The following is a 5931-nucleotide window of genomic DNA, read 5'->3' on the forward strand; positions in this document are numbered from 1 at the left end:
TTTTGAACCCCAAACCCAAACTCTCAAGTCCCAGCGAAGCATCGTTTCCTCCATTTGTGAATGTTGAAAAGACCTAAAATCTTGCACGACTTTTTTTAAACATTTTTTTTTAACATTCCTTATGAATTCAAGGATTGGGTTACTAAATGTGGTACTCATTAAATACACTTTCCAGTTGGGACTTTTTAAGGCGGGCACCACAATCTTGCCTTTTCTCGATCTGAGTTGCCCAGGCTTGATCTAGATAGTCCTTGACTTACGACCTCAGTGGAGTAAAAAAAAATTCTGTTGATAAGCGAGACAGTTAAGTCAGTTTTGCCCTGTTATACAACCTTTCTTTGCTTAAGTGAATTACTGTAGTTGTTAAATTAATGACACGGTCGTTAAATGAATCCAGCTTCCCCATTGAAGGTCACAAAAGGGAATCACGTGACCCCAGGACACTGAAACCGTCGCAAGTCCCTGCCAGTTGCCAAGCCTCTGAACTTTGATCACGTGACCATAGAGATACAGCAGCGGTCGTAAGTGTGAAAAGCGGCATAAGTCACTTTTTCAGTGCCATTGTAACTTCAAATGGTCACCAAGTGATCTGTTGTAAGTCGAAGACTATCTGGAAACAAATATGAGTCGGTTGCCACGCGTCTGAATTTCGATCCCGTGCCACGGCCGTAAGTGTGAAAACCGGCCACTCTTTTTGATGCCATCAAACGGTCACTAAAGAGGCGGCCGTAAATCAAGGACCACCCGTATTCCTGATAATCTGAACTGATGTATTTTTTTCCCCCTACCTTTGACACTCGGTTACTTCGTTTAAAAATAAGATATTCATATTTGTGAGGTTTTTCGACAACATGCAAACTCTCCAGTGATGTTTTTTTGTTTTTTTCCATATTTTTGTCTCGGATGGAAAGATGTCCTCGGTTCAGTGATGGGTACAGATTTGCCATGCTCAACGGAAAGGTCTTGATTTACTTTCACTAATGAGGCAGGTGTCAGTGGGGAAAACAACAACAACAACTTAAAGACACACACACACACACACACACCTCGTTTCATAACCTCCATGCAATCTGCCTTCTTTCCCCCAAAGCAAAATTGCTCCATTAAGCCATGAAAATATTATTTTCGGCGGATTTTTGTGAGATGATGCCGGCTGCAAATTCCCAGGGGAATCCTTGCTTGTGTGGCGGAGGGGAAACTGTGCGTCAGAAGCTGAGGTAAAAATGAAAACCCACGTCTACAAAATGGTTGCCGTCCCTTCTGTGCTTTAACATTTCCCCCCCTTTTGTGATAATAAATGAGCTGCTGTTACGGGTGAATTATACGTTTGCCTCTTGGTTTCCAACTTCATTTTTTTTATCTGCCTATTTTTCATTCTTCCGCTTCAAGGTTGAAAAAGGTTGGGGGGGGGGGTTGTTTGTTTTTTTGCAGTCCTGCTCAATTTATAAATAAGATCCCCGTTTAAATTAGGATAAGCTTGAAAGGATCTCCAGTTGCTCTCCAAAGGCGATTTAATTCCATCAGTTGAGCCCAAAATTTCTGTCGCTAAGTGAGTCATTTGTTAAGCGAGTCTTGCTCACTTTCCTTGCCACAGTTGTTAAGTGAATCACTGCAGCTGTTGATAACGCAGTGGTTAAGTGAATCTGGCTTCCCCGTTGCTCGTCAGAAGATCACAAAAGGGGATCGTGTGACCCTGGGACATTGCAACCGTCATAAATGTGAGTCGATTGTCAAGCATCTGAATTCTGATCACGTGACTATGGGATGCTCCAGCGGTTGTAAGTGAAAAAAAACGGTCGTAAGACACTTTTTCAGTGCCGTTGTAACAATAATAATGATAAGAGGAAAAAGAAGGGAGAAAGAGAAGAAGAAAAGAAGGGAGAAGAAGAAAATGGAAGGGACCTTGGAGGTCTTCTAGTCCAACTCCCTACTCAGAAGGGTCACTAAATGAATTGTCGTAAGTCGAGGACTTACCTGTAGCTTTAACCTCTCGCAACGTAAGTTGTGAAAAGGAGTCACAAATCTAAAAGCAAAGGTCCTTTTTTGCTTGAGACTTTGAAAAGAAGAAACAGCAAAAAAGAAATGAGAATGGTGGCGTTAGAGTGTTAATGTTGTTTTATTGTAGCAAGGTGCCTGCTTTACTAAATATTTCCGCTTTTCCAGCGCAATTAATGAACAAGGTTGTTTGCTAACAAGTCAGGTAAAAGAAAAGTAATATTAAATAAATGTTTACAGGTTGTTCTGGACTTACAACCATTCATTTACTGGCCGAAGTTACAACGGCACTTAAAACAAGTGACTTATGAACGTGTTTCACACTTACGACCAGCATGAAGCGTCCTCGCGGTCATGTGATCAAAATTCAGACACTTGGCATCTGGCATGTACTTAGGACGGTTGCCATGTCACGTGATCCCCTTTTGCGACCTTTGGACAAGTAAAGCCAATGGGGAAGCCAGATTCACTTAACGATCGTGTTACTCACTTAAGAACTGCAGTGATTCACTTAAGAACTGTGGCAAGAAAAGTCGTAAATTGGGGGCAAAATTCACTTAATAAATGTCTTGCTTAGTGACAGAAGCTGTGGGCCGCATTACGGTCGTAAGTCAAGGACTACCTGTAATTTCTACGGAAATAAAAACAGGTCAATGGAAACTGAACCGTTTTCCAATTCATCTGAACAGCCATAAAGGTGAGTCAGAATTGCTTTGATGCAGAAGAAACTGAAATAATGGAGCCGACACACCCTGGCTTAGAGTAGTAATGTTTGGGAGTCCTCAGTTATGTGACAAAGCGGCGTTGCCTGGTTTCACTTCACCCTGACCAGGTGACGAGGAGTGACACCACGAGCTACGTCTGGAAAGTGGTCTTGTTGCTAAATGAAGGGGTGGCAGAGCCCCATATTTCTAATAGCGAGGCTACTCTGAAGACACCGCATTTCGACAGGTGGCGCTTATTGGCGTTGTGATTGTGGCCGCGTTGTCATATCCGGGCCTGCAGTTGATGAACTGCAAAAGTACTCTTGGTTCCAGCTTAGATATGCCAGTAAACACACCGGGGATCTCAAGGTATCTTGACTCGGCAAATAATATCAAAAGATGCACTAAAATAGGGTGTTTTTTTTTCCCCATCAAGGCAACGAAACAGTTTGCCTTGATTTAAAAAAAACAAAAAACCTTTCAGCTTCATCCATTAAAATGGCATTAAAATGTCCTTTTATGCAATGCAATCCCACAGTTTATGCAGATGAATTCTGGGCCTTTATAATATTGGGAGTAAAGTTCTTTTACCAGCCATTAGTGCATGAACACTGGCAAAATATATGCGTGAGCCAGGAGACACGGCAGATAGATGGATACATAACAGATGCAGCTAGATGGTAGATATAGATAGAGGATAAATAGAGATAGATAGATAGATAGATAGATAGATAGATAGATAGATAGATAGATAGATAGATAGATAGATAGATAAAAAGGAGAGGATGGGTAGATGATAGATAGATAGATAGATAGATAGATAGATAGATAGATAGATAGATAGATAGATAGATAGATAGATGATAGATAGATAGGGTACAGATAGATATGGAGATATAGATAAATAGATGATAAATATAGACAGATACCTTGACTCACTGGAGAAGAGCCTCATGCTGGGAAAGATTGAGGGCAATAGAAGAAAGGGACGACAGAGAAGGAGGTGGCTGGATGGAGTCCCTGAAGCTGTAGGTGTGAGCCTAAATGGACTCCAGAAGATGGTAGAGAACAGGAAGGCCTGGAGGAACATCGTCCATGGGGTCGCGATGGGTTGGACACGACTTCGCAGCTAACAACAACATAGATAGATGATGGATGATAGAAGACAGAAATATAGAGATGGTAGAGATGGAGATAGATAAAGATAAATAGATTACAGATAGATGGGTAGATAAAGAGATGATAGATAACAGATAGATAGATAATAGATAAATGATAGATTAATGAGATACAGATAGACATTATGTATATAATCTGATTTTATACACACACACACACACACACACACAACATACTTAAAAGTATAAAAGCTTTGAACACCGGGATGGATAAAAAACAGTTGTTTATTGCTAAAAGGTCATAATAAGCAATAAAAAGTAACCATTTAAAGCGTATCTTTTATTTATTTTTTATCCATCCCGGTGTTCGAAGATTTTATACTTTAAGTAAATATGCCTGGGATTTGTATTTTTAAAATTATTAAGAATACATACAACATACATACATACATACATACATACATACATACATAATATACATCAAAGTACAACATGTATACATTGAGATTGGCTGAGCTCTCCCCCGCCAAAATTCACAGTGACAACAAACCCACCATCTTGTTACACCATGTGAGCTAATTGCTTGCAATGATTTCGGGATCATTGTGACCCCTGAGTCCCCTCACCACATCAAAATACTTAACAGGGTTGCTTAGAATCCAGAATCCTGATTATCTCTCAGACATGTTCCCTCTTATCCAACCTGAATATTGCCCTCAAGCACTACCCAGTGGAAATGGAAATAACCGGATGAGTGCTCTCTTCACCTTTGCAATTAAATTCTTTAAAATCTTAGATCAGAGGTCTCCAAACGTGGCAACCTTAAGACCTGTGGACTTCAACTCCCAGAATTTCCCAGCCAGCTGAGTTGAACAGCGTGGATCGTGGAAGCCCATTTGCCCTGAGAGAACAGTCAAGCTGTAGTTATTTGTCAATAATTTTGCAAAGGGAAGAAAAAACTCAACCCATTTGTCTGGGAGTGAGATACGCAGCTAGCAGAACACTGCTGGTTGATCAGTAAATTGCTGCTTGGTGTAACTTGCTTTGGGGGACAAATTGATCCAATAAGTGAGATGTGAAAATTTGAGTTTTAAGGTTATAGACCATGGTTCACATTCCTTCAGTTAAATGATGGAATACAGTGTTTTTCCTTCAGGCACAAATCAAAATGTATTTGTTCTGGACACGTCTCTTACAAAAAAAAAAAAAAGGCTTAATTAGTGAACATGTTTCTATCGATTTCTTTATTTCCCTGCTTACAAATTGCGACGCATCCCAGAACGAGCCAATGTGTTAAAATCCTAAGCCACCTTTGGAGGGGATACCCAAGCGTGCTAGATTGGGTTAAATTTAATTTCTGCCTTTGGACCATATACGGTTCCAGATAACGCTGTTGATAACTTCCTCAAGATGGCAATATTCCAAACCACACATTTTATACGTGGTTTTTGACTAGCCAGGATTTTCTGGGTTGCTGCCAGGAGCGAAAACAAGGAACCATTTTCCCAGAGGTTTTGAAATCTGTTATCCTCTTTAATTTCCTGAGCAGCAAAGCGACCAATCTTGATTTCCCAGGTCACCTGGAAAAGAGATGGTAGAATCTTCTAAGCCCTGGCAAATGAGCTTCATAAGCCAATGAAGCAGACACTTTTCAAGTTTTCTGACGTCCAGATTCAGGCTGCTTTTTTTTATATCAAGCGATTCACCGGTTGCCAAACATTTTTGAGGTATCCTTAGAGCCACAGGGATGCGGTGGCTCAGTGGGTTAGGACACTGAGCTGGTCGATCAGAAGGTCGGCAGTTTGGCGGGTCGAATCCCAAGTGCCGCGTAGCAGAGTGAGCGCCTGTTACTCGTCCCAGCTTCTGCCAACCTAGCAGTTCGAAAGCACGTAAAAATGCAAGTAGAAAAATAGGGACCACTATGGTGGGAAGGTAACAGCGTTCCGTGCGCCTTTGGCGTCTAGTCATGCCGGCCACATGACCACGGAGACGTCCTCGGACAAGCGCTGGCTCTTCGGCTTTGAAACGGAGATGAGCACCGGCCCCTAGAGTCGGAAACGACTAGCACGCGTGTGCGGGGGAACCTTTACCTTTACCTTTTTAAGAGCCACACA

The 5931-nt window shown here is 41.5% G+C and overlaps 1 long non-coding RNA gene across 1 annotated transcript in view; it reads right to left on the reverse strand.

The window, feature by feature from the left end:
• The window catches only part of LOC310640200, a 272544-nt gene that overhangs the window by 264181 nt on the left and 2432 nt on the right, over nucleotides 1-5931 (reverse strand). The gene's annotated exons all lie outside the window — the stretch shown is intronic.

The sequence above is a fragment of the Vipera ursinii genome, assembly GCF_947247035.1.
Source record: "Vipera ursinii genome assembly, chromosome: 4".
NCBI lineage: Eukaryota > Metazoa > Chordata > Lepidosauria > Squamata > Viperidae > Vipera > Vipera ursinii.